The sequence below is a fragment of the Haemaphysalis longicornis genome, unplaced genomic scaffold (assembly GCF_048455015.1).
Source record: "Haemaphysalis longicornis isolate Haplotype H1 unplaced genomic scaffold, Haemaphysalis longicornis Haplotype H1 scaffold_9, whole genome shotgun sequence".
Classification (NCBI taxonomy): Eukaryota; Metazoa; Arthropoda; class Arachnida; order Ixodida; family Ixodidae; genus Haemaphysalis; species Haemaphysalis longicornis.
The window spans coordinates 143997801-144024693 of NW_027526460.1; the positions used below are offsets into that span (position 1 = coordinate 143997801).

General features: G+C 48.0%; 1 pseudogene across 1 annotated transcript in view; it reads right to left on the bottom strand.

Moving 5' to 3' along the window:
• LOC144152662 (dnaJ homolog subfamily C member 13-like) overlaps positions 1-26893 on the bottom strand; it is a 144133-nt pseudogene that overhangs the window by 75875 nt on the left and 41365 nt on the right. The window contains exons 16-20 of the transcript XR_013319203.1: positions 24066-24359; positions 19849-20088; positions 14423-14640; positions 7616-7775; positions 5517-5579 (exon numbers count right to left, since the gene is read on the bottom strand). The product of XR_013319203.1 is annotated as a dnaJ homolog subfamily C member 13-like (transcript). The remainder of the gene's footprint in view (positions 1-5516; positions 5580-7615; positions 7776-14422; positions 14641-19848; positions 20089-24065; positions 24360-26893) is intronic.

The following is a 26893-nucleotide window of genomic DNA, read 5'->3' on the forward strand; positions in this document are numbered from 1 at the left end:
TAATAAAACCACGGACAAATAAATGGTTTGCCAAGTCCGGAAGACACAGAATAGCTCCTACGGGAAAGGAGAAACCCAGAGGAGCTTCGGAAATGCTAATTGGTCTAAACATAAACAAGGTAGGACTTACCAGATCAACTAGATTCGCAAGAAATACAAGGACGCAGGTTCGATTCCCGGCCGCGGCGGCTGCTTTTCTGATGGAGGCGAAAAGCAAAAACTCCCGTGTGTTCGAGATTTCGGTGCACGTTAAAGGAGCCATGCAGACAGAATACAAGTTTGTTTTATTCGAAAGATTTCGCGTTTTATAGTGCCCCCAGCGCTTGACGTTTTATAGTGCCCCCAGCGCCCGACAGCAAATGACGCCGTATTCACTGAGAAATTGCTCAATTTAGGTTAAAATTTTGATTCTCCCGCCAAATCGTGGGTTTTCGTAATGTCAGCAATGACGTCAGAAGCGCGTCTATTCAAGCGAACTTCCACTGTGTCATTCGGGTTTGCGGCCTTGCTGTCCGTCAGCCCTCCCAGATGGCGCTGCTATAGTCATCCACGAACCGTTGTCCGCCGTTGCTTTGTTTTTGGGCGTATTTGCACCTGGCTTATTTCTGTTACTGTAAAAAGTGATTGTCTCATGAAACCTGGGGTATCCTCGACAAACATGTTCACGTACGACAACGCTGCTTACGCCAATCGGCCAGTGTCCTGTAAAACAATTTCAAAGCGGCGGAGTGCTGTGCACCTAAAACAAGCATAGTGCGCCCAGTACCAACAGCAGTGCGCATCGGTACTTCTATGCTTACGTGCGTGTTCGTAACTTTCATTGTTTACCGCACCATTCTTACTGCTGTAAAATGAATATGCGTTACACTTTTAAGCGCAAATAGTTTGTTTGGAAAGCCTTTAAGCCGTGCCTAATTTGCGTTTGCTTTTTCCATCCTAAGCCAATCGCACAGCTAAGCTCACGACATCATAGGTTCTGTTGCGGGAAATGAGCTAGTGGGTCGCATGGCCATTCCGTTTTTTTCTATTTATGTAGCTTATTTGAGCGAAGTGTGCGTTAACAGTGGTGTCAGTATGATTCTATCGAGGCAATCTTTCGAATGAACCAAACTTGTGTTTTGTCTTCATGGCTCCTTTAAAGATCCCCAGGTGGTCAAAATTAATCTGGAGCCCTCCACTACGGAACGCCTCATCGCCTGCGTTGCATCGGCGCGTTAAACCCCACAATCAATCAAATTTATTTCACAAGAAATGAGAGGTGGAGGAGGGAGAGGTGGACGCCTAATTATTGTTGTGTACAAATGCGGAGCGAAATCAAGGAATGAAAGTTTTAGTAATCACATACAAGCTGTGCGTTCACTCTCCTTTTGTTTATAAACTTCAACGAACAGCTGATCACTCAGCGGACGCATTTTTTTAGATATACGGGGTAGGCAGTTCACAAGCGAGAAAAGGTGTAGTTGGAAGAGTGTGGTGTCTCGTAAGGCCCTCTGATTTCCGTTTGTGCTAGATTCTGCAGGCTCCCTTAGCATATGACGATGTTTCGATGAAGCGTTTAGTCGCGGATGCGAATTACTCTGTAAGCCCGTCTCCGCTCTGCTCGTGGAGGAGATATGTAGCAGACGAATATTTGGAAGCGCTCACCTTGCGACAAGACGACCCAGCATAAAATCTTTTGTGGAGTGCTGATTCCCGAGTATAATTTTGCATTATCCATCGTACTTCTTTTGTAGAATGTTTGTAAAATTTATGCCACGTTGCCTTGCCCACGGTAGGGATGAATATCTGAGGCAAGCGTAACTGGCCGGCTGTGAGGCATGATTGCTCCTCCAGATTATGTAAGCGCACAAAACCGATTTACATAGTAGTGTATGGCCATAGCATGACCCCCTGAGGAAACGCTGTCCACGGAGACACTGTTAGTAAATTTCAGGACAGTGGAATTACAATCAGCTCCATTCATGTGCCGGTTTCGCGAAGTCGGCCTGTGACCCACACCTGGTACTTATGCAGACCACACTAATATCACGTCAGAAATGTTTACAAACTCGTAAATGCACCACATTTGCGAACAGAGTGACTGCTCCACATTAATTGTACAGCGCTCGAGGCGTATTGGGGTAGCCTGCAGTGATACTTGGAAAAACAAGTAGCAGTCTTCTCTTTAGCATGGAGTGGAGGCAGGGGGGGACAGTCTTGTCCTCGACCATCCTTGTGATGGTGAAATCGATCCCTCCGGATCATTTTTTTCAACATCGAGAGACCTTGTTTTGAAATTACAGCAACAGTTGCTTCGTTATGTCAAGAATAAATATACATGCTTTCCAATAGGCTATGGGCCCCTTATTCTTTGCAACTTCGCTTACCAGGGATTTCATCAAATTGAACTTTGTTACATTACGCTTTACTGCATACTTACAACAGTACAACTCTACAAAACAAAACGAATAGCAAACACTGCTACCAAACTATTCAATGTGTCAAATATTCACACACCTCTAGTGAGCACACTAATCTTAATTAAGCTACACGAAAAAAAGAGTTCTTCCACCACGGGGAGAGAGGAGAGAGAGAGAGAGAAAAGGAACTTCATCTAAGCCCATGCTGGTTGACTGAAGCAGGCGAGAGGGAGGAGGTCACCTGGCCTTCCCCGTTATATGACAGCCATGAGCCTGTGGGCCCTAGCGGCATCTTCCACCAGTTGAACGAATAGTTGCTGTGAGTTGGGGTGCGGGTTGAGCTAGGTGGCCTCCCATTGCTCTTGAGTACTGATGTTTAATGATCCATTACGTCAGTGAGGTTTCTGTGGGCATGCCAATATGATATGCTGCAGGGTAGTTTTCCCTGCACCTGTCTGAACACAAGAATGGGGGTTGGAGAAGGTGTGACAACCCTCATGCACACATCACTCGGCATTGCGCGACCCGCACAGATCAGAACCAAGTGCAATGTTGTCCACTATCTGAGAACACCAGCGTGTTGGGGTGGCACAATCACCAATTGATGCGAGAGATAATTGAAGCTTTCTACATAAGAACCATGAAACGTGGGCCAGCCACGCGTTGGTGGCATTTCATATCAAATGCATTAACTTAGGTGTTTTGTACATTGTTTGTTGAATGTGAACATTGTAATCTTGTGTTTATTGAACCGCAATCCTGTAAACATTGTAATCTTGTGTTCATCAAACTGCACTATAGAGGGGTTGACCTGGGCACGTGTTCATTCTGAGTACAGTTAAACCTCGATATAATGAAGTCGTACTTGCGGGCGGAAATTTCGTTAAATCGAGAATTTCGTAAAATCGAGGTTTCGATTTTACAGTTCATTTAACCAGCTATTCAGGTTTCAAAACCTTGCCCATTGCCCAGAAGCAACTACTATGTACTTACCCCTCCAGTTAAAGCGAAATTTGTACTAAACCTGGCCGCGAAAACCGTGTGAATTAAGAGTTTCAACACTTAGGCAATGGAATTCAGATAGCCGACGGTAGTTCATGTGTCGTCGTAAAACCGGTGCTTTTCCGCAACGCCTCATTAAATGTGATAGCAGACCGGGTTTCCATTTTTTATTTTTTTCATTTCGGTCAATACTAAACGCCGCTGTTAGTCAATTGAACCTGCGTCCATGCCCCGTGAACTTCACCCCAGCGAGCTGCTGGTTCGAAGTTACGCCTCTTATCATCCGTTCAGTGGTAGGCTTAGGCGCAGCGTTGAGGGGTGCGGCGGGCCAACAGCGGAAGGCTGCTATGAAACTTCCGAAAGACTTTTCATGTACAAAAACTCTGCAATATGGGCGCGTGAAGGAACCACTACACTAGAGATAGCCACGATTGTGAGTAGAGTGGAGTTGCGGAGTACACGCGGACCGGCTGTGTAGCAGCGCTTACGTGCTCCCGCTAAAGCGGAAAGCTTACATTAAATATCGTCTGGCCAAATTCGATTAAGCAATTACTTTTATGCCCACTAAGCCCTAAAGAAACCGATTTCTCTGCATCGCAGCTGTCTAATGAACACGGGTGAAACGAAGATGACCATGTTCAAAGACAGCAATTTATTGCCACCAGCACTCGATGTTTAAGCCGTAGTGAAGAAGTCCGTAAGCAGTGCTTAGCGTTTCTTGACCTCGTATGCTGACAGAGCTAACAGGGCTTGCTCTTAAACATTCGCGTGCACCTGCGTGCCTCCACAGAACGTCGATGGCATCCATCACTTCGGTGGCCGTCGGTCTAGCCTCAGGCTCTTGTTCGGAAGACTTTTCTTTCCCTTGGAGGGCTCACACTGCTTACAAGACTCAGCTAATGATGCACGAACAAAATATTAATGTGGTTATCAGCACGCACAACCTAGAGCAGCAGCACCGTGAGGAAGGACGCGTAGAAAAAAAGGTTGAAGTAGGCTTCCGGCAGTCTCAGCATAGAGGGCGCTGGCGTAGGCAACAATGGAGACGTTAAAATGGTGGCCGCACTATGCAACCGTCTATGACCGCTAGCGGTTTGAGCAGCTTCTTTCATCGCTTTTAATTGTTGCCAACAGCAGATTTCACTGCTTTTCTTTCATTTTAGCCATTTAAGAGTCAATGCGAGTACTGAATGTTTTCAATGTCGTCTCTGAGAGGCAAAACAAAACGTGCCTCGAGCGGAATTTCGTTCTTTCTTTCTTGCCGTGACTTCGTTAAATCGGAAGCGCCGCACGAAATTACTTCGTGAAATAAAGATAAAAATACATGCATTTAGCAAAATTTTGATAGAAAACTTTAAAAAATTCGTTATATCGAGAATTTCGTTAAATTGAGGTCCGTTATATCAAGGTTCAACTGTATATGTAATTGCGAGATATCGTCAGATGTTATTGCGAGATATGTACCTTTCATTTGATGATGTTTGTGTGCTCTGAACATTGTAGTACTTTTTGCGTTATTTCCCTGCAATGTAATTATCCGTTTTCTTCCTCTTGTTTTCCTCTGATTTTGCCATGTGTGTACTGAAGTTTTTAGTTCTTAACAATCTTTTCTGCCGAGTGTTGGCTGCTTGCACCTTCTGTAATTTTCATGAACCCCCCTTACTCAATGCCCCCGGGCCTGTAAGGTATTTTAAATAAATAAATTAATTAAAAATAAATAAATATATTTGTGTTTATGCGTAATAAAAACAGTTGAGACTTAGCGCTGCCATGTGTGTCTCCTCTGCTGTCGTCCTGTTCCAAGCAAGCACTGCTTAACGATGTTTCAACACTGGGGAAGTTGCTCAGCACAGACACTCTACAGGCCCCGATCATTGGAGTCAACATGCGATGCAAAAAACCTAGGAAGGGGGCACCCACAAGTCTTGCCCCCCTGCGTGGTGGTCAAAGATCTCAAGGGGGCCAACGTTTGTGGTTTCCCCCGCCCACACTCCCTAGGGCTCAAAAATGCTGGGCTTCGTTAGATACAACTGCTGCACGAGGTGTGTACGGGGGGGACCATGGTGCCCCCTGTACTACTGCTCTAACCACTACCGCAGACGGCTGGCCCCTCACCTTGTGTAGAATCAACTTGCTGAGGAAGAGCAGCAGGCGATCCCTCTCCATCCTGTCCGTGCACTGCATAGGCCGGGAGAAGGAGGAGGAAATCAATTGCACCGTTCCTGTTGTTTCTTTTTTACAAGCAAATAAACAGAGACGGCAAGAGAGAAAGCAGTTATTACAGACGGCATAACGAGCCTCGCCTCCTCTACCAAGCTCCCAGTTGGCCCAGCTTTCTCTTCAGGCAAGCAGCTCCCTACAGAATGTGAGTTGCCGAGAACGCGCTTTACGGAAATTTTGCACGGAGATTCGAGTCTTCCATGGCACCGAAGCCACTGGTATTATTACTGGCAAACTGACTGGCAAAAATTGTTACTGGTAAACCAACCAGCAAGAATGCTGCTTCTAGAGTAGAGATGGAAGTTTTCATAAAATTCTGAAGGGCGCAAAATAAACACAATTTTTTTTTTTTTTTCAGAAAAATAGGAAAAATTGAGAAAAGACCATTCCGCACAGATCTATAAAAAACTCAACATACTTCTTAATTAAGGTGAAAGCCTTAGATGTCTCATCAAACGCGAAAAGTGACCATAGTTGCTGGCGACTACACGAATGAAAACAAATCAAGGCCACTCTAAAAAGAAAATAGGCAAGCAAAATATACATTGGAACTTATTTGGGTTCGAATAGTATTTTTGCCCTGGACCTGAGGGCTGCAGTCAAGTGTGTCAGCTACAGCTTTAACCCGGTACCGTGCCAGGATCGAACAAGAATTATCCGGAAGCATGACTGGTGAACGTGACAGCACCATAAATACAATGAAGCAGTGAGGAAGTCTTCGTTAATCGCTGCCTTTCGCCTTCAAATCACTTTTAAAGGCTTGTAAGTGCCCAATTAATTTTTTTTAACCTTTTTAACCTTTCCCCCCACTAATTTCGAATGTGCCATTGTTTTTTCACCAGATCAATTAGTTCCCAAGATAATTAGAGATAATTAGCTATTTTTGGAGGAACAATAGACAAAACAGTGTTGGTCATAATACTGTAATTTTTGTATTTTTCAACACTCTGAACCCTGGTGAGTGCACAAATCGAAGCAGTTTTTTTGGTGGCACCAGTGGCAAGGAACCATTTCAAATTCCCATTTAAAACACCAAGAGAGAGAAAAGACTTTATTGAATAGAAACGGTCCAGTGGCGCCGATGGCGTCGTCCGGGCCAGCCCTAGGGGCTTCAGGTCGGGCGTCCGGCGCTCGGCCCCAAGGGGCTCGCGCCGCCTACCCGCTGCCTTTCCAGGGCCTCCCGGACGCACTGGACGACTAATTTCTGGGTGTTGTAGTCTGACGAGGTGATGGCTCTTCGCACTGTTACTGGTAGCTGTCGGATGCTTGAGGGTGCGGGGTCTTGGGGTGCGCACTGTAGTATGTGGGCCAGCGGGCTGCGAGTGGCGCGGCAGATGGTGCACTCGGATGTCTCGTAGATTGCGGGGGCTATGTGGCGGCCCAGTACTGGTGTGAGCACAGAGTCTGTATTTGGCGATAGAGGGTCCCCTCGCTTCGAGTGAGGTTGGGGTGTGGGGCCGGGAACCGTCTCCTGGCGTCTCGGTACCACCGTAGTATGGTGCCGTAGTCTTCTAGTGGTGTAGGTAGCGAGTAGGGCGCATCTTCATGTGATCTCCGTCCGGGATTCAAGGGCGTGGGGGGAGACCTCGCCTGGGGGGCCGCCCGACTGGTGAGTTCGAGGTTTAATGAGCTATAATATTAGTTCCAAGCGGTGCATCAAAAAAAAAAAAAAAAAAAGAAAAGAACGATTCTCTTATTGCAAGCACCAGTATTGGAAAATACAAAGATTACAGTTTTATGACCAACACTGCCTTGTCTATTGTTCGTCCAAGAATGGCTAATTACCTCTAATTATCCTGGGGACTAATTGACCATCCTAAAAAATAATGGCATATTCGATATCAGTGGGAGAAAAGGGCAGCTTGACTAGCAGGTTTCCCAAAGTTTGCTTGAAAATCAAAAGAAATTGTTTTAAGACCTGCGTCTCCCCTTAACGGCCCCACAGTGTTGCTGCCACCAGCAGTGGGGCTCCCCCTCCCCCTGCCTGTCCTTGCCTTGTCCAGCTTGAGCAGGATGTGGCGGGTGTCGTTGAAGGGCCCGATGTCATTGTAGTGGCGGCCGTACACCAGCGCCATGGCCTGCAGGCACTGGCACCGCCGCGCCGGGTCCGGGGCTAGCAGAAACGCGTGGTACAGGTCGCTGAAGAACTCGGACCTGCAAGAGGGGAGGGTTGGCAGCAGAACGTGCCACCACTCACTATGGGGGGCACAGTCAGCACTTGAACGAGAGTTCTAAACAGGGCACGAGGGAGGCTGCGTCCCGTGCTTTGGTCTGGCCGCTTCTTCTAACGGGGCACTGCAACTTGGCACACTGCCTGACAAAAAGGCAAAGTGCACAGAAACGCCAAACTTCATCTTGAAATGCCTAACAGCCACCTAAGATTTCAGACCACAGTGGAACAAAAATAATACGACTTTCAAAGGACCATGGGAAGGCGTCGTATGATCAGGGTGCGGGTAAATGCCAGCCTAGTAGACAGTGTCACGCGACAGGTGGACTAAGAACTAACTTGCTTTAACTAGTACCACTATATTTAGCGCACTCTCGTGTAATTTGCGAACCCCTAACTGAAACCTAACATTTCTAAAAATAAAGTGCATGTTCTGTGTCACCCTCTCCTCCACAGTGCCTGCAGCTAGCCCACCAGCCATGCACTGTGCGGTACGCGATTCCCCATGCCATCCAGCACTATTTATAGCCCACAAGCCCTGCACCTCGTGACATAGTCGAGCAAACGGAGAGAGGAAACGGTGGGTGTGTGAAACTGCCAAGGCCAAGCAAAACAAACTATGGTACAAGGCGGCGATAGAAAAAAGGCGACAACGAAAGGAGCAGAGCGCCAATGTGGCTTCGAAAGAGCCACACATACGACGCAACCCAATGGCCATGACTGAACGTCTACCGTATTTTCCGGTCTATAAGTCGCACCTTTGTATAAGTCGCACCCCCCTCAAAATGACAGTTTTTCCAACACAAAAAACCGTATACAAGTCGCACCGTTGTATAAGACGCACCGGTATATAAGACGCACTTGTTAATTAGGTAAACTCATAGTGAATCAGATCGTTAGAAAGTGCGGCGAAAGTACATGGTTGTGGCGGCCGCCGCCTAGCAACGCATCCCCCTGTAAGCAGGGCTAGACAGGGGCATATAACATCCAAAGTCTGGACATAACTAACTTCTCAAAAATGGTTTATGGATACACACAGATGGCATGTACTTACGGACGGCATTTATGCAAAACCATCGAAATCTTTTTCCTCAGACTCGCTAACAAATAATTCAGTATCTTCAGTGGGAGTTCCACCGGTGCATCACTGTCGTCCTCCGACTCTCTGATGTCTTCTTCGCCAACATCGTTACCACTCGCGGACCGGATTACTCCAGCCTTTATCAACCCGGCTACAACTGTTTTTGTAGAAATGGAGTCCCAAGAGTCGGAGACCCATTTGGCCACCTCTCCAAACGTCGCGCGTCTCTTGTATGCTGTCGTAAATCAGCGCAATAAAGGTGTCATGGCAGACGGAACTGACGCGACGGGAAGCGGCATGAAAATCAAAACTTATCTCCAAGCTGTCATTTTAAAAATTAGCAGCACGTTTACCTCCTTCAGAGTAACTGTCTGTAATAATTCATGAGCTGCATTTTGTTTTTGCAACCCAGTTTGATGTTACTTTGAATTTATTCTGAACTGTAGTTACTGCGCATGGCCTAAAGTGGCACATAGTTGTCACAGGCCATTATCATTCTTTTTGACTAGGAAAAGCTGAAAATTCTTTGGTGCAATGTCCCGAAGCGACATATGGGCTATGAGAAATGTCGTACCGGTGGACTTGGGATTGCTTTACACCATAGAGCTGTGTCTCAACGTGCGCTGGCCACGCGCGGCCGCCGCGAATCAGATTTATTCCATACATAAGTCGCACCGGTGGATAAGACTCACCAACAAAAATTTCAGAAAAAAACCACGACTCATACACCGGAATATACGGTACTTTGTTTGTCCGCTCAATTCGTTTTTTCCTTTCATGACGCTCTCTCTCCCTCTATCTCTGCTATCTGCATGGGGTGGAGCAGGTCCCCACAGCACCACAGTGCACATGCTGGTCGTGATTCTGGTACGTGCAAGCTGTCTCAGCAGCCAGTTGAAAGGAATTGGGCACCGTAATTCTACACCAGCCCATGCAATCCCCGCGCCTTGAGTGCCCCATAATGCAAAGGTTCCAAGCTGCAGTGGAATCTCCGCGATACTGATATGAATTCGGTTGGTACAAATTTTGTTGATACAAATTTTCAGAATTCCCCAACCAAAATGCATTGTACGTATATAGAATGTAGACCACTTATAACGTAAAATTTGCACTATAAGCAGCAGTGCAGCATAAACAAAAGATTCACAAATCCAACCACATCGCAACCTACCCTTCAGCAATTCCTTTATTATCATCGCTCAAACAAACACCACTTAAAAACAGAGAAACCGTTTTTATTTTGTGATTTCTTTCCCGCATTCGGACACTGCCACACACTTTTACTAACCACGAGCGCGAGGGAGCACGTTTTTGTTTCTTCGCGTCTAAAATGAATGCGGCAGGTGAATGATGGGGGAGGGGGGAAGAGGGTTTACTCCGGCGAGATAACGTGATAAGAACACAAGCCAGATTTTTTTTTCTGTTTCACCCCACTTAGTGCTCACAACTCCGATTGTGTTTGCTTATCAGCACAACCTATAGGTGGCGAAAACCTGCCGTGTTGCTCGTGTCTCAGCCGGCTATCTTTGGATGTTGGCAAAGAGAAAGGGAGGGTTGCTAATGTGCGCAATGTTTTAATAGAAACAAGTTACCGTGTGCACGCAGGCTTGCTATCTTCTGAGGTGCACCAAACGCAAGGGGAGTTGTGGTTATCACGTGAGTGCTAACTGAATACGCAATCTAAAGGTTGCCTCTTTCTCTTTTTTTTCTTTTCCTCGACTAAGTTAGAGAGGAGGGAGCAGCGCTGCATGGGATGGCTGATTCCATCTCTTTTTTCTTTTTTGCGACCATAAAACGACGCCCCCGCTGCACCGGTCAATCAGCAGACCCCGCAAAAAAACGCAATATAAACGGTATTGTGCTTCAGACAACTGTATTTTAAGTGGTATGCTTATGCAAAGACTTCTATGGGAGACCTAGCAGTGGTCACACAAGCCTGCGTTATATCCGGTCCTGCACTGTAAGCGGTTACATTATAAATGGTTTACACTGTAATGTAAAAGAATTCGGATGATCCGCACACATTTATCACTTCGGAGCGGGAGATACGAACCCGCCAGCCGTGAGCAGCCGACCATGACGTGGACGGGAGGTGGAAGTTTTGGTGCGACCATGTGGTGTTGGTTGTGTGCGGGCACAAAAGCATTAGACCTCCCCCGCCAGCGGCATTCCTCCTCGTGGGGCATTTACAGTAGTGGTGAGAGAGGCGCTGCTCTGAAGGAACACTACGTTCCACCCTCTCTACTATGTTCTTTATCCGTCTCCTCTTCCCTCTTTTATCTCCCACTACATTCTTCTCCCGCTGCCCCTTTCATTTCCACTGCCTGCAGCTCGGGTGCGTCCAGCTTCCTTTTTGTATATACTTTTTGAATAAACCACGGCTGGCGCGGCAATCAGGCATTCCCTGTTTCTGACGGTGAGTACTTTCCCCATTTTGCCTTCTCTACATTCCTCGCTTCCCTCTATGCCCTGAGTTCTAGCTGTCCTGTCGTCGCCCTACTGTGTTGCGAACGCCGCTTGTGCGTCGATTACGTGTACAAGTTCTTGTGTGTGCATCGCATCTGTGACGGGAATGCGTTCTTTTGACGCCCGCAGTGACGATTTGGCCCGGAACTCCGGTGGCAGCCTCCTCCTCAGTTGCTGTGCGTTGCTGTGGGAGGAGCCTTATGGCGAGCACCAATGGGGAGACACGTGCCTCATGGCAGCAAATTCAAAGCACTCGCAGCAGCTGGCTGGGCCACTTACACAGCGGATATTTGGTGTCGATGACATTTTATTGATTCATTGATTGAGGGGCTTAAGGGGGGACGTGGCTTTCAAAATCAACTTTTTTATTTCCGAGTGGATTTTGATGAAAATTGGCACAGCAACTGGAAATGCTTCTGTGATAACACCATAAAAATTTGAAGATAATATTTTGATAACTTTTTTATTTATTAAATTTTCTTTCTGTTCCGCTTGTACCGAGCTTGAGCGACTTATAAAACACGATAGAAAACTTGTTCGAAGTGCTTTGCATTCCCAAATGAATGGGCGAGGTCGTGACAGTTTTAGAATTTTTTTTTTACAAAACAATATTTTTTGGTTTTCATTTTTTTAGAGGTTAATGTGCAACAGGCATGTCGACTGTGAATAACTATTTGAATAAAAATGTCACAAAAAACAAATCTGGAAATCCAAAAGTGTCACGACCTGAACTGTTCATCAAGGAATATAATGCAAGAAACGGAATCAAAATAGACCCAGTGGTCACGAAGAAATCCCTGGTACAAACGACATAGGTGGCAAAAAAAAACTGTTTCGAGAAAACGGCTTCCGAAGTTGCAACATAGGTTTCACTTATCAAAAGTCGCCACGGTTGCAGCCTTTCATGTCCTTTTGAACATGGGGCTTCTGGAAGGCCTTGCCTTGAAATTGGAGTGCCTTTTACAGCCTTTCTCTTTCCAGAAAACATCATTTTCAGCTCCTCCGTGAAGAGTACATACCCCCTTTGCAAACCAAACGGAGGGGAAGATGGGTTTCAATGGGCTTTCAATGCAAGGTAGGTTAGCTGGTTGGCTGTATCGCAGTGGACAACCTCCTTTTGCAGTGTTGTCACCATGGCAACAAGTTAAGCATTTTTTTTTACATAAATTTGAACATTTTTGGCTTTTTTTATGTTTTATCTTGCCTGGCACAGCAACTTAGTACTCATACGTGCAGGTGCAGGTGTTCATTGCCAAAAGTTTGCATACCACAATGATGAAAATGAGCTACTTTGAAGCTTGGTAGAGTATTCTCCATAACTCCCAACTTCAATGCAAGAGCATATTTTTTTACTACTTTTGACATTCAAGGCATCCAATATTTCTCGCAGCACAGCCAGTATGCCCTATATAAGCAATGGTATCAATCATTTCCCTAAAAAAATCACTGTTAAATTCTGCCACAGTAACGTACATTTTTAACGCAGAGAGCATACTTTTATTCCTATATTACTAACTCAAACCTGTTTGCATGAAAATTACAAGCGCACAGGAAAAAAAACGTAGCGCAAGAAAGGCGATATGGCTCGCGCGCATCGCAGCGCACGCTTACCGCGACATATCGTACTTTGATTATCCCTGATATGGCTTGTCAGGTCGCTTTTAAGATTAAATCTAACGTCGCAGGCATTAATTACAACTACTGGCATTCAATCGTAACCGGTTGCCCAGTCATGTGATTGATGCTCCAATGCGCGTCGGCTATGCCGTGCGCGCCACAGCGTTTGACGCGTCGACCGTTTCTTTCTCAAGGCTAGCGAGCCCACAGTCAAAACACAGCAATAACTAAGCGTGTAAACATCGCAAATCCGACTAAAAGTTCACTTCACGAACCGCTATCGCAAGCGCGCACACCGCGTCCCCCTCCAAGGTCTGGCGACGGTAGAGTCACGCGCACCACGAAGCGTTCGATGACCTCCGCCTTTCGAGCCACACAACTTCCCGTAATCTGGCTCGTTATCTCTGGCATTCCCATCGCGATAACATGCGTGTTGAATACCACAGATTGTTGAATACCACAGGGCCCTGGATTAATTTTGAACCCCTGGGGATCTCTAACGTGCACCGAAATCTCGAACACACGGGGGGCGTTTTTGCTTTTCGCATGGATGACACTTTATAGTGCAGCTTTCGCCGAAATTATCCGATTCTTTCCTGCATAAGCAATTTAGTTCACGCCTTGAGCTGCGCTCTAACGAAAGGCCAGAGGCGGTCAAAGCCAGCAGGGAAAAAGCCAACGCCTTGTTGCTGCCATTTATTACATGCACAGCGTGTGTCCAAGTGCAGGGAACTCGTTTTTTATAGTTTTCGGGTGATACGAATTTTTGGGTGATACGAATATTTTCGCCACTCCTTCAGATTCTCATCACCGAGACTCCACTGTAGTTGGTATTCCATGACCCGCCACTCTTAAGAGCAGAAATTTTCCGACAAAGGACGTGACAGATGGGCACAGACAAGGATGGTGCCTGTCCCCATCCGTCAAGTCCTTTGTCTGAAAATTTTCTGTGCTTAACCTTTTGATGCCCAAAACTTTATTATTTCGCTTTTTTTTATGTCCTAAAAGGACTTCCGACACCACAAATATGAAGTCAGAAAAATTTGGTTCATTAAGATGGACACTGCGACACACTGGGCACTGGCTGCCCATATATCACTTGAACACGAGAACTACCTCGACCAACATGAAGACAGTAACGGAAAGTTCGAATTGCTATCATTTGTATTAACAATGAAATTGCACAATTTCAGCTACCTGTCACTAGCCCATTGAGCCTCCCGGGCTCAATGCGAGTTGACACGTGGAAACCATATTTTTTTAGCACACGGAAGTATGTGCTGCCCTCTCTCCTTTTGTTTTTTAAGGACCGGTACCCTTTGTCTGTCGATAGATGGTGTTAAGTGTAAAAAAAAAATGCAGAGTGTTTCAGTTGTTGCTCCTGAGCCACACTGGGCATCAAGGAGTTAACTGTGGTTGGTCAAGTGCCCCGTTCTGCGCGGCGTCCTCCACCCCCCGCTGACTCACGAGCGGCGGATGTAGGCAGCGGGCGTGTCCTCCTGGTCCTCCTCGAGCAGCAGGCGCAGGAAGTAGTCGCCCACGCGCACCTCCTCCTGCAGGCTCGGGTAGAAGACCTCGAACTCCCAGTGGTTCCACGCCACCGCCTGGGTGGCACCGCACACCGACCGGTCCTGGCTGAAGCTGCGCAGCTCCGCCTCCAGCGCGTCCCGCAGCTCCTCCCGCGTCTGCAACAGGGAGGGGGCAGGGCAAAGACTCGTCGCTCGCCACTGAGGTTACCGTATTTACTAACGCACACCTTTTTTCCGGAAAAATAGGTCCCAAAATCACATGCGCGTTACAGTCGAGTACGACTCAAGACTGCGGTGCCGTATCGCCATAAACGTTTCAAGATGGCTGCATGACTACTGAACGCGTAGCTAGCGCTTCACAGTCAGCGCATGTTTGCCTTTGTTGTCTGCGTAGCCTTTTTTTGCGTTCCTCTGTTCTTTCCATTAAGAAATTTCCCACTGCGAAGACACGGCGGGTTCACCCCAATGCTGCATGTAAGAAGAAAGTAATCTTGTAAATATGGTAGTGCTGCTGCATGGCTGTAAATAAATAAACAAAAAACCCACTACCATCACTACCATTACCAAATGATGAAAGTAGATAAATACTCATACCCTTGTCTAACACTATGAAGTGCTGAATGTGAACATGTTCTGAAAACTCTGTCTGCTTGGGTTAAACTTGAAGTGGCAAATAAACCAACCAAGGGCGTTTATTGAAAGCCTGCTTTCAATAAACACCCTTGGTTGGTGTATTTGTATGATGTGTGAGTGATTTTGGATTGTATTGGATTGGATTGGATTGGTAAAACTTTTATTTGAGCCTGCAGTGAAATGCACGCTGGCATGCGCTTTGGCTCTCTTTGTGATGAGAAATTTGTAGTTACTATTACACTACGTGCACCCGGTGAATGGAAGAATACAAGTAGGACTTGGACCTCGGTCCCTTGGACAATAAAGCTTGTTTCTCTCTCTGTGTAGCCGCTAGGACAATTCCGCTCACAGTTAAACATCAACTTTACAAAAACTGGTTTTAGGCACTTTGCAATTCAAACAGCAAATTCAGCTCCCCATCCCAGTTGCATACAGTACACTCGATGCTTTCTCAATTCTAGCAAGCTCCTGATTCACGATGATAACTTGTAGGTTCAGTGTCTTAAACTGAGGGTCAACTGCAATACAAACTTTAAATACAACAAAGTAATTCAGTTTGATGAAACAATGGCCAACAACAAAAAAACTAAACCTAGTTCCGCCCAGTGTGAAGTCTGCAGAAACAGGGGAGCCCTAGTGTCGGCTCGAACATTAATGGACGCTCGCCCAAGAAGGGCAGCGCCATTGGTGGGAGCGGGAGGGAGAGGAACTCCCCCCTGCAAGACCACTGCGCCCTCTATCGGTGGGCCTGGCAACCTGGTCCTACCCCTGTGTGACGCATGACCTTCAGCAGACGGACGAAAAGGCTCAACCCACAACTGCTCCACTGTTAATATAAAAAAAGACCCTTAGCACACTTCAGATAGCATAGAAAAAAGTAGAAGACATACCAACTTTGCTAAAAACGAATGTCCGATTTGTAACTGAAATGGCAGAGTGGGTAGACCTAATGATGGCCTGGTGCAGCTGTTCAAAGCACCAAAGAGGCAACAAATCCCACCAGTTATCTCTGCACTGATATGCCCTAAGTACCAGCATGTTGCAGATAAGGTTCCTATGTATATTTTCTGCAACTGAAGCAGTGGTCTAGTGTTGCAAAAGGGTGCAGGCTGTTCGAATTTGTTGCTAGCAGGAAAGAAATTATTGATCAAAGGGGGTCAATGTGAAATGGGGTGGAATTTACAATCACACTGTGTTGATCGTATGCTTTATGCAGTTTAACTCTTTAGTGACCACGCCACAGGCCATCGTTCACGGGTGAACGATGATTTTCAAACCTCCTGCAAAAACTAAAAACGGCGCTATTCGGACAACTGACACCACCTGGCGTATTCATCGGCAACCCTTTTTTCAGTTTAGAAGCCGCTTGTTTACATTTTGTGTGGGTAGACAGCATCGCGAGTGAAATTTGAACCCAAGGTAGCGATGAGTTGGGCGAAAATGGCATCCTGTTTCACTGCGCGCTCCGCAAAGGCAGACAACAGTTTTAGCCACTTTGGACACTGCTGCTGGTGATTTTTTTTTTACCTTAGCAGCAGCGATGACTCCAGCAATGACGTGGATTCTTCAAATTTGAGTTCCGATGAAGGCTCTCCCATTCAATGGCCTCAGACTTAGGCAGGTGCTGCCACGGAAGGTTCGTTTTTGACTTCGCGCTGTATTTATAAACAAAACGTATTTAATATCTGACGACTGCAGTATTACTTTCATGTGAAGGGTCTGAACAATGTGTGGCGGGGATATTTTGCCAAATGCATACCGCTGTATCGTGTTTACACCTTCAAGATAGCCTGCCGCTCGTGCAAAATTGGCGCTGCAGAGCGATGCGCGCTGCTCCTCAAAAGCACTAATTCTTTTTTGTTTTTTACCGCTGCAGTGATAAGGATTTTGTGCGAGAACACAAACAAGTATGCTTAGATGCGTATTTTAGAGACCGAATTACTCTCGAGTGGCTTCGCGGAGTGGCACAACCGTCAGGACCGTTAGGTTGGCGGGCCCGCAAAAAACCAGGACTTGGTGTGCAGCGTTGATGTACATATTGAACCATAGCTTAGGAATGTAGAAACATTTCGTGTATCTTAGAATTCCTAAAATAATTTTCGGGCCCAGTAAAACTGCCTATTTGTGTTTTGTGTATACATTTCTTGCTCATTTTTTTGTTTTGTTGACTAATAAACTGTTAATAATTACGCCTTTCCCAAAACTGCTGTTATGTATTTGAAAGGGAAGTCTATAAGCTACAATTTCAAACATAGCAATGCTAAATGTGTTCAGTAGCTCAAGAGAAAAAAAAAAGTTTTCTGGAAACTCTCGAAATTGGCCATTTTGCCGCGGTCGCAAAAGAGTTGAAAGGGCCATGAAGGCAAAATACAAGTTTGATTCATTAAAAAGACTGCTTCGTCTCAATTTCAATGATGCCCATTTTTTGCCAAAAGTTTGTCACTACAGTCACACTCAACCTATCCGTGATAGGTCGTCGTCGTAACAGTATCTCGTTATACAGTAGAATCTCGATGATACGATTCTTAGCGATACGAATTTCGGGATGATACGAATTTCTGAAAAGTCCTGGCAAAATTGCGTTGTTTGCAATGGGAAAAATTTCGGCTGTTACGAACGGACCTGCGCGGCCCGGCGGATGATACGAACGAGCTGGCGAGGCGCCCAACTGCCGAACAAGCGACGGCTCTCTCTCCCCATTTGTCACTCTTCTTTCTCCAGAAACGGCCAGGCTGTTGTTTTCTGCTCGCGAAAACGCGCCCCACACGCCCCATGCGCGCCGCGAAACCTCTCGCACGCTACGAGCGCCGTGGTTGGCGGCGGCAACATGGCGGTGGCTTCCGCCTAGAAGTGGCACGGCCGCTTGAGTGACTGCTTCTAGCCGCTCTTTAAAATGCCGCTCAAGGCAGACACGAAGTTTCTTGTGCAGTAAAGGAGCTGATAACGTTGGCGAAAACGGTACTATAAAACACCATCCGCGCCCATAAAATATCTGCCGGAGTGCTAAGCCTAAACATCTCGGGCGGAGCCAGCGGGCTGTCTCGAGCGTTTCGCAAGTCGTCAGCGTCTTTTTGTGACTGAGGTAGGAGATACCGCGGGCGCGAAATCGCCAATGCGGCCTTGAAAATACAGCGCGCGCAAAGCCGAGGTGTGCGAATCGCGTGCAAAAACGCACCATGCAGTTCACGCTTGACTGTTGCGGCGTGTAGCGAGCTTGGACACCGGGAGTGAAGAGACAAGCGCGAAGCTAGGCGAAGCGTTACGTGCTCCAGAAAGGACTGCTTTGTGACGTGGGGGTTTAAAAAAAGCAGAAAAAATCATGGATTTGTTCACGCGAAAGTAAGAAAAGAAATAAACGAAAACTTTTTTCAGTGCCCAATTTTTTGGTCTGTGTTGGTTCATACGAATTTCGGATGATACGAATATTTTTCGCGGTCCCGCGAGATTTGTATCATCGAGATTCTACTGTATCTGGACATGCCTTTAAAAATAAGGAAAAAGTCAAATAATGAGGTGTGCTACCTTTTTATTGTGGGGATGAAGAGATGGCTGCTTGCTTTTGCGCTGTAGTGTGCACGACAGTCTTTCGCAGGCTGTCCAAGTGGTCGGCATGCACCGCGGATAGTCCCTTCGCAAAAACAAGCTAGTCGAGAGCCGCAGTGTAGTCCAGCGCCTTGGCAGTACTTATAGGCTGCAGGGCAGGAATGTCTACGTCGCAGTCGGATGAGGCCAACTCGTGACCAGCTGCAGCGCGCACTTGGCATATTACAGTAGCCGACCACTTTTTCGGACTCCCAAAATTCGGACTTGCTGGAAATTTCGGACTTTCCCAAGGAACCGCCAGTTGTCCCATAGGAGTATTGACTTACGGGTTTTTCGAAGTGCTTTTTTATTCGTACTATTTTTCATTCCCCTGCGGATCCGAAAAATCGGTCAGCTGCTGTATTGACGTCCGGAAACCAGATGTACAGGGCGCCTTGTACCTCCTTGTACGTCGCCTCAAGTAAAAACTTCCGTTTAATCTCAGCGCCGTTGAGGTTTGCCAATTCCATGATCTTCTTTCCACCTTTCACGACAGTTGATACTGTAGACGTCGACAGCCCCTACTTCTTGGAGACTTCGGCATTTCTCGCCCCTGAGCGTATCTCGCGAATGTTGTCCACCTTGGTGGTGACATCAGTGGCTTTTCGTTGCATGGCCTTCGTGTGCAGCCATTACGCTCTGCTGGTAGTTGCCGAGCCGAGTAATTCAACATTGAAGCATGAAAGAAGAGTGCAGACGCCCCAGAAAGAATACAAACATTGCACCACAGGCCAGCAGCACAACGTAGCCTCATGCAGCCTCACGAGCCTGCTGGAAAAGAGGTGTAGCAGTATGGTAGCGAGGCTACGAGCTCTGTGCTGGCTTGTGCCACCATGTGTGCATGATTCGGGCAGGCCTGTGAGCCAAAGCCGTTGCCAAATAACACGACTGGACGATTGTACTGCATCCTCTAGTTCTGTTTGACCGCACCACTTTGATGCTAACATGCAGATAACACACTGACAACTCTGTTTTAGTGCTGGTCCTATCCCTCCTACCCATATTACTTCTCACCAGTGCTGAATTTGACGGTTTTTTTTTTTTTTTTCATTTTGCTTGAATTTTTTAACGCCTTCCGAGGCCCGAATAGAGCTGAGTGAGTTGTACAAGGCTAGTTGCTTCAAATTCAACGAGGTCCCCCCCCCTCACCCGGAAGTTCCAGATGAGGTCCGGCCGGGCGTGGTCCAGGTAGAAGTGGTGGTAGAAGCGTGCCCAGTTGGCCTCGGCCCGCACCCGCTGCCGCCGCTTGCGCAGCACCACGGGCCGCATGGGCTCCACGGGGGCCGACCGCTGCCGCCAGTGCTGCAGGAACCGCTCCACCCCGCGCACCGCCTTCAGCTGCTGCGCCCAGGCCGGCCCCTTGCCGGACTGCTGCTGCTGGTGCAGGTCCTGCAGGTAGGGGATTGGTGCTTAATTCCTCTCTCCTCCTCCTCCTCCTCCTTCTCCTTCTCCTCCTCCTCCTCACACAGCTCAAGCAGGTGCTAGGTTACAAAGCTAGACTCCGTAGTTTTAAGCAATGCCATCCGCACAATACCTACTGATGACTGATTGTGGGGTCTAACGCACCGAAGCTACACCTGCGCTATAAGGCACACCGTATTCAAGGGCTCCGGATTGATTTCCACCACCTGGGGGGATCTTTAACGTGCAACAAAATCTCGTACACACGGGCGTTTTCGCTTCTTGCCTCCATCTGAAAAGCACACACCACGGAGGGGATCCAACCCGTGTCCTTGGGCTTGGCAGCACAACGTTTTAGCCACTGAGCCACCGCAGCGGGTCTTGGTACCTACATCTCCTCCCCAAGTTTCTTTGCACATTTTCTGCACACGCTTCGCTCATTTTGCCTAGCCTGAATGTCGTACAAGGAAGCAGGGGCCTTACGACGGAGCCAACATTTTTTTCCAATACTGCCCACTGCTTCCTCAATATGGGTACGACTCCGAGATCACTGTACAAGCAGTGCGCCACGGCATAGCAGTCTGCGTGTACAAACACGGCACAAATGACCCGAGTCCACCCCCGATCACAACAACCCGGCTTGAAATGTGGGAGCACACGAGTGAGGCACTGTGTCGGTGGGCAGTGCCTCCCTTCCATGGCTGCAACTGGTCAGTGTTGGGACCACATTTTATATGCAGGAGAACCTCGGTTCTGAGCAGCTGACGATGTGGGCACCTGAGAGCAGCGACTTTTTGCCTCCAAAGCAAATAAAACAAAAAGTTACACACGGCAGTGGGGCCCCTCACAGCTGGCCATTTATGTTCATGCGACACTAGATGCAACTGTCGACGAACGTCGACAAATGTGAGGCAACATCTGCTACAACCAAAAAGGAGATCCAAAGTATCACCCGACACGAGTTCAAATAGGACACAACCCGATTCCAGAGGTCTCTACCCTTAAAATCCTGGGGATGCTTGTCTAAAATAATCGCACTAACACACTATTCCCCCGGAAATTAGAACAATATGTTATTCAAACTATAGGACTCATCAGATGAATCTCCAACCACCGCAGGGGTCTCAAGGAAGAGGAGAGGATCCGGCCAATCCAAGCTTTTATTATCAGCAGGATCACGCACTCCCTGCCCTACCTGAACCCGACTGCTACTGAATTAGATAAGGTCAATCGGCTCATCAGAAGGGCATACAAAACTGCCCTCCACCATCCCCTTAACATGCCCACTGCCAGATTTGAAGGTCTTGGTGTGCACAATACGGCAGAGGAGCTTACTGAAGCCCACCTTTCCAATCAGGTCGTCCGCTTGTCTAAAACTCCCACTGGAACCCGTACTCTCACGCTGCTAGGTATAGGTCACATTGACTGCCCTGAGGCCAAAATTCCCCTCCCTTCTGAAACCCATGCAATGCTTGTAATTAAGCCAATACCGTGCAACAGCCCGCAAGGAACAGAGAGCATGTGCTCTCCAAAAACGACTCCCTGCTCGATCCGACGCGGTCTATGTGGATGCTGCAGAATACAGACACCGCGCCGCACTCGCCATTGCAGTTATATAGACGGCCCGGATAATTGCCCTCTTGACTCTCTAACCTTAAGTACTCCCCAGCCCGCCACGGTGGAAGAGGCGGCAATAGCTTTAGCCCTCTCGCAAAGGCCGACCCCCTCAATAATAATCTCCGATTCCAAAGCGGCCATTTAAAATTTTGCCAACGGCCATGCTTTGCCACAGGCATCCAAAATTCTCCAACGCCACCTTACCCGACTCCAGGGTAGAAATTGTCTGAACTCCGGCGCACATGGGCCTCGCTGGTAATGAGGTTGCCCACAATACGGCTCGAGGGCTCACAATCCAATCAAGGGCAAGCCTCAAACCCTATCACGGGGCTACATCTGCCAGAGATAGACTCCTTACGTACAAAGAAATAACCATTCATTACCGCCTCGACTGCCGTAGGTACCCCCCGGCTCATGTCAACCTTACCAATTCCGAAGAACACACGTGGCGTCTCCTTCAGACGAACACGTTCCCAAATCCTGCTACACTCCCCCAAATCCACCCTTCATTTATAACCTTCCCCAAAATGCCTTGCATGTGGCTCCCTCGCCACCCTTCCCCACATCTTCTGGGGGTGCCCTAAAGATCCCTTTCATTTCCTCTGATGAGCAGTGGGAGGAGGCGCTGGGGAGCTCAGACCTAGAGGTACAAACCTCCTTGGTCACCAGAGCTGCCGGTGTCGCCGCCCGGCACAAGCCAGCGGCCACAACCGCCCCCTGAGACACATAAAGCTCAATAAAAATGCGCCTAATCAACCACAGGGAAACTACTCTTCTCTACTTTTTCCTCGCCTTTCTAATCTTTACTTTTCTCTATTCTATCCTAGCCTCACTTCAAAACGTTGCTGCTATTATTCATACCTGTTGACGCCACGGCCGAGACTTCGGATGCGGAGGGCTCGAGGGCAAGTGGAGCGCCACCACATAATGCGAGTGCAGCTAATAATATATCTGTTGATGCCACAGCCGAGAATCCGATAGAAACGTGGCAGACGATGCACGCTGGTTTTTTTTTTTCAGCAAAATTCGGACACAAAGCACATGCGAGGAACAGCAGCCACGGTCATGGCAGTTTTCAGTGTTGCCAAGCGAAGAAATCACCCGCTAAACTTTTCAGTGAATACCACCTATACACCTCATACTTCGCCCCTCCTCAGGGTTCACGTTAGTGGAGATGGCTTGGGATAATTTCTTTCCCTAAGTTAGACCGTAAGCACGCCAGATCGATGCAGGTCTGCACAAGCGCATTTATCAACTCCAAAGTGGGTTGTACACCGTACCTGTCCTCACTGCACTGCTACCACCAATAAGCTTCATTATTACAAAAAAGAAGGTTGTGTCAAGGAGTGCACCTCCTTGAAGTTGCTGGCTCTACGAAAGTATCCTGAAAGCTCACCGATGAGGGACTTGCAATTCTGAACTCCATCAGCGATGGGTAGTGTGGTGAGATGTGCAAGGAGTATACAGTAACAAAGGAATCGCATTTGTAGTGGCCACTTCAAGGCTCCTGAGTAACTTTAGGGTCTGGCACAAGATACACTTGGGTGCAAATAGTGCCTCACCACCAAAGAAGTGAACATCGTCATACCAAACACTGCCGGAAGGTATTTCTTTGTGCAGAGTCAGGTACACCTCATGCAGGCAGAAAGAAGGTGCTGATTGACACAAGGTCAGAATTTGATTGATTGTAGGGTTTAACGCGCCAACGCAACACAGGCTATGAGGCGCGCTGTAGTGGAGGGCTCCGGATTAATTTTGACCACCTGGGGATCTTTAACGTGCGCTGAACTCTCGTACACACGGGCGTTCTTCCTTTTTGCCTCCATCAGAGAAGCGGCCGCCGCGGCCGAGAATCAAACCCGCGACCTCGTGCTCAGCAGCGCAACGCCTTAGCCACTGAGCCACCGCGGCGGGTCACAAGGTCAAAATTTGTGACCGAGCCCCAACAGCTCCACTGCACTATACACTCTCTGCAGCCACTATGCTTTAGGGGTAGATTATGGCACATGCATGCATGTCGACTTTTGCGAGGAAGTTGGCTTCAGAGTGGTGGCTCGAGACAGTGGTCAGTGTGCGAGAGCGAGAGCAAGAGAGAGCGAGAGAGAGAGAGAGAGAGAGAGAGGGGGGGGGGTGCAGTATGACTGTTGTCAGATGATAATGATGATGGTCAGTTTCTCACTGGCGCAAGGCCATCAAAGGCAAGGAGAGCAAAAAAAAAAGAGCTACTAATAAACAAACGCGGTGTAGAACTAAATGAGGTGGTCAGAGTGACAGAGTGTTTGACATACAAGCGCTGGTGCACAGGGCCAGGTGAGAGAGTAAGACTTCTTAATAAAAGATCGACTGACGTTGGCGAGTCGCAGGTTGTCCCGGGGCTCGTGGAAGCCCGGCCCGTCCCCCTTGGGGCCAGGGGGCTCCTCGAGGCAGGCGAGCAGCCCCGGGGGCAGCATGCGCTTGAGGGCCCCCATGGCCGCCTCGTGGCCGGACACCCACAGGCCCACCAGGTGCCGGCACAGCTGCCGCAGGGCCACCAGCCGGGACTCCTGGCCGCCCCCGTACAGAGCCCCCAGCAGGTGCCGGGGCAGGGCCGCCTCCGCCAGCGCCAGCGACTGCATGCGCCCAGACGTCTCCGCATCCCCCTCCTGCGACGACGAGGGTGGAACAAGGGTTGAGGAAGGGGGCTGTGCCTTACCTTCCTCACCTCCTTCACATACTCCTCCTGCTGCCAACATCAGAAATCCCCCAGCGACATGACAACATGCAGTGCAAGCACGCTCTGATTAAGGGGGACACGGCTCTCAACACAGCTTCCTTTAATTGCAAAGTAAACTCTGTGAAACTTGTCAGTCTTGTTGCTTTTGTCCCACTGATTTCAAATATGCCATTATTTTTTGAGGCGGTCAATTAAGTCCTGGGTTCAATCCCTGGCCTGGGACTTTCCTAACCACTATTTTTTTTTTTTTTTTGCTCCATCCGCTTCTTTCTTTCGTTCCTTTTTTTTATTTTGTTCTTTCATTTTCCCTCTCCCCCTTTCCTTCTTTCCATCTGTTGGGTTCTCCTCTCCGCTGCCCTCTCCAACTTGCGGCGCGATTTCACGCCCACAGTGCAATTAGCAACATGGCCGCCTGGCTGCTTTAGTTACCAAAATATTTAGAGATAACTAGCCATTCTCGGAGGAACAATAGACAACAGTGTCATTCATAAAACTCTAGTCCTTATATTTCCGAATACAATGAACCCTGGTGAATGCAATAAGAGAATCGGTTTTTTGACACGCCGCTTGGAACTAATTTCACAGGTCATTAAACTTGGTTGTTTTAAATGGGCACTCAAAGTGGTTCCTTCCTGGGCTCGCGCCTCCCTTCCCCGAGCTGACAGCCCCCAAGCAGAGCTTCCTGTTCCTGTTATGCCCACATATTCCGAAATTCTAAGCTACTACAAAGCAACCCGAATTAAATTCCCACATCCTCATCCCAAGTTGCAAAGACAGGATCAAACAGCACTCCGCTCAATCCAAACGAACACCTTCCCTCACCTCTCCCGTCTACACAAACTGTACCCAACCCAATACCCGAAGCTGTGCCCCAAGTGCAACCAAGTAGCCACCCTCTACCATACGGCAGCAGGGTGCCACAAAATTCACAAACACGCTCTAACAGAGGAGCAGCGGAGTGAGGCACTGTCTAGCGCCGACTACGACGAGCAGTGCCGAACGATCGCCAGAGCAGCCACCGGCGCCCTGGAGACTGGAGCCCTGGACTAGGGGCACCCACCCCGTCCAACTACCCAACAAACATAATACAGTTATTGCTCTCTCTCTCTCTCTTGCCACCGGTGCCACCAAGGTTTAATGAGCTGTAAAATTAGTTCCAAGCAGCGTGTCAAAAAACCGATTCTCTTATTGCATTCACCAGTGTTCATCGTATTCGAAAATATAAAGATTACAGTTTTATGAACAACACGATTTGGCGGGACAATCAAAATTTTAACTTAAATTGATTAATTTCTCAGTGAACAAAGCATCGTTTGCTTTCAGACAAGTGCTGGGGACACTATAAAACACGAAATCTTTCGAACAAAACAAACTTGCATTTTGTCTGCATGGCCCTTTTGAGGAAACCAACTTGTAATTAAGTCTTCATGGCTCCTTTAACTTCCACCTCAGCTTTTTCTTGGCAAATGCTGCTCTCCCGCCCCTATTACTTGAGTTGCCCTGACAAACTTGCAGGAGGAGCTGCAGCTTAATCCCTTAGACCACCAAACCCGAGCTAAAAGGAGCTCCAATCAGCAAAGAAGGCAACGCACGAGAGAGCAAAAATTCATTGCCACTCCAGCTGTTCACCGGTGCCATCAGGCTCGAGAAACGCTCAATGGAACGCACTCCTAGCTAGCATCGTGTACTCCAACCTTTTAATTCGCTACTTTCACAAGGATCTTACCGGGACTGTCCTAATGCATCGCAAAATCTAGGGAACCACACAATCGGAGAGTTAATCTTGAAGGCTTCAGTGCAGCTTAGGTATTAAAGGGACCCAGAAAAGCCTTCTGTAAAAGTTACAAAAGGCCTGCGTTGTCGCGCAGCACCAATATAGCGATGCAATGCCGTTGGAATTATTGATCTACATTCAGTATTAGCTGTGCCAGAGGCAATTAAATGCACCTCTCCCCACTTGCCGATCGACTGCTCCTCCCTCTCTGCTTCCTTCAAAGCAGCTGGAAACACTGGGAATAGCCATGCGACATCGCGACGCTCGACTTCCGTTTTGCGCTAGCTACATTCCTGCGCCTATACGCCTCGAGCGCGGCCTGTAGGGGCGCAACTGAAATCCTCCTAGCGGCCCGTTTCGAAAGCAGGCGCGGGAGTCGCCGTCCCGCTCCCCAGTGTCGCCGCTGCTTTTGCGGCATGTTCACGACTGAGATTTAGCGTTTGCGGGCGTTGGAAATCCATGTTTATGTGGAGCAGTCACTCTGTTCGCAAATGGAATGTGTTTACGAGAGTGTAAATGTTTCTGACGCGATCTTAGTGTGGTATATTCGGTCTGCATAAGCGCCAGGTGTGTGTGACAGGCCAACATCGCGGAACCGGCGTATCATGGAGCCGATTGTAGTTACACTGCCCCGAATTTACTAGCAGTGTCTCCGTAACCACCGGTTCCTCAGATGTTCATGCTACGGC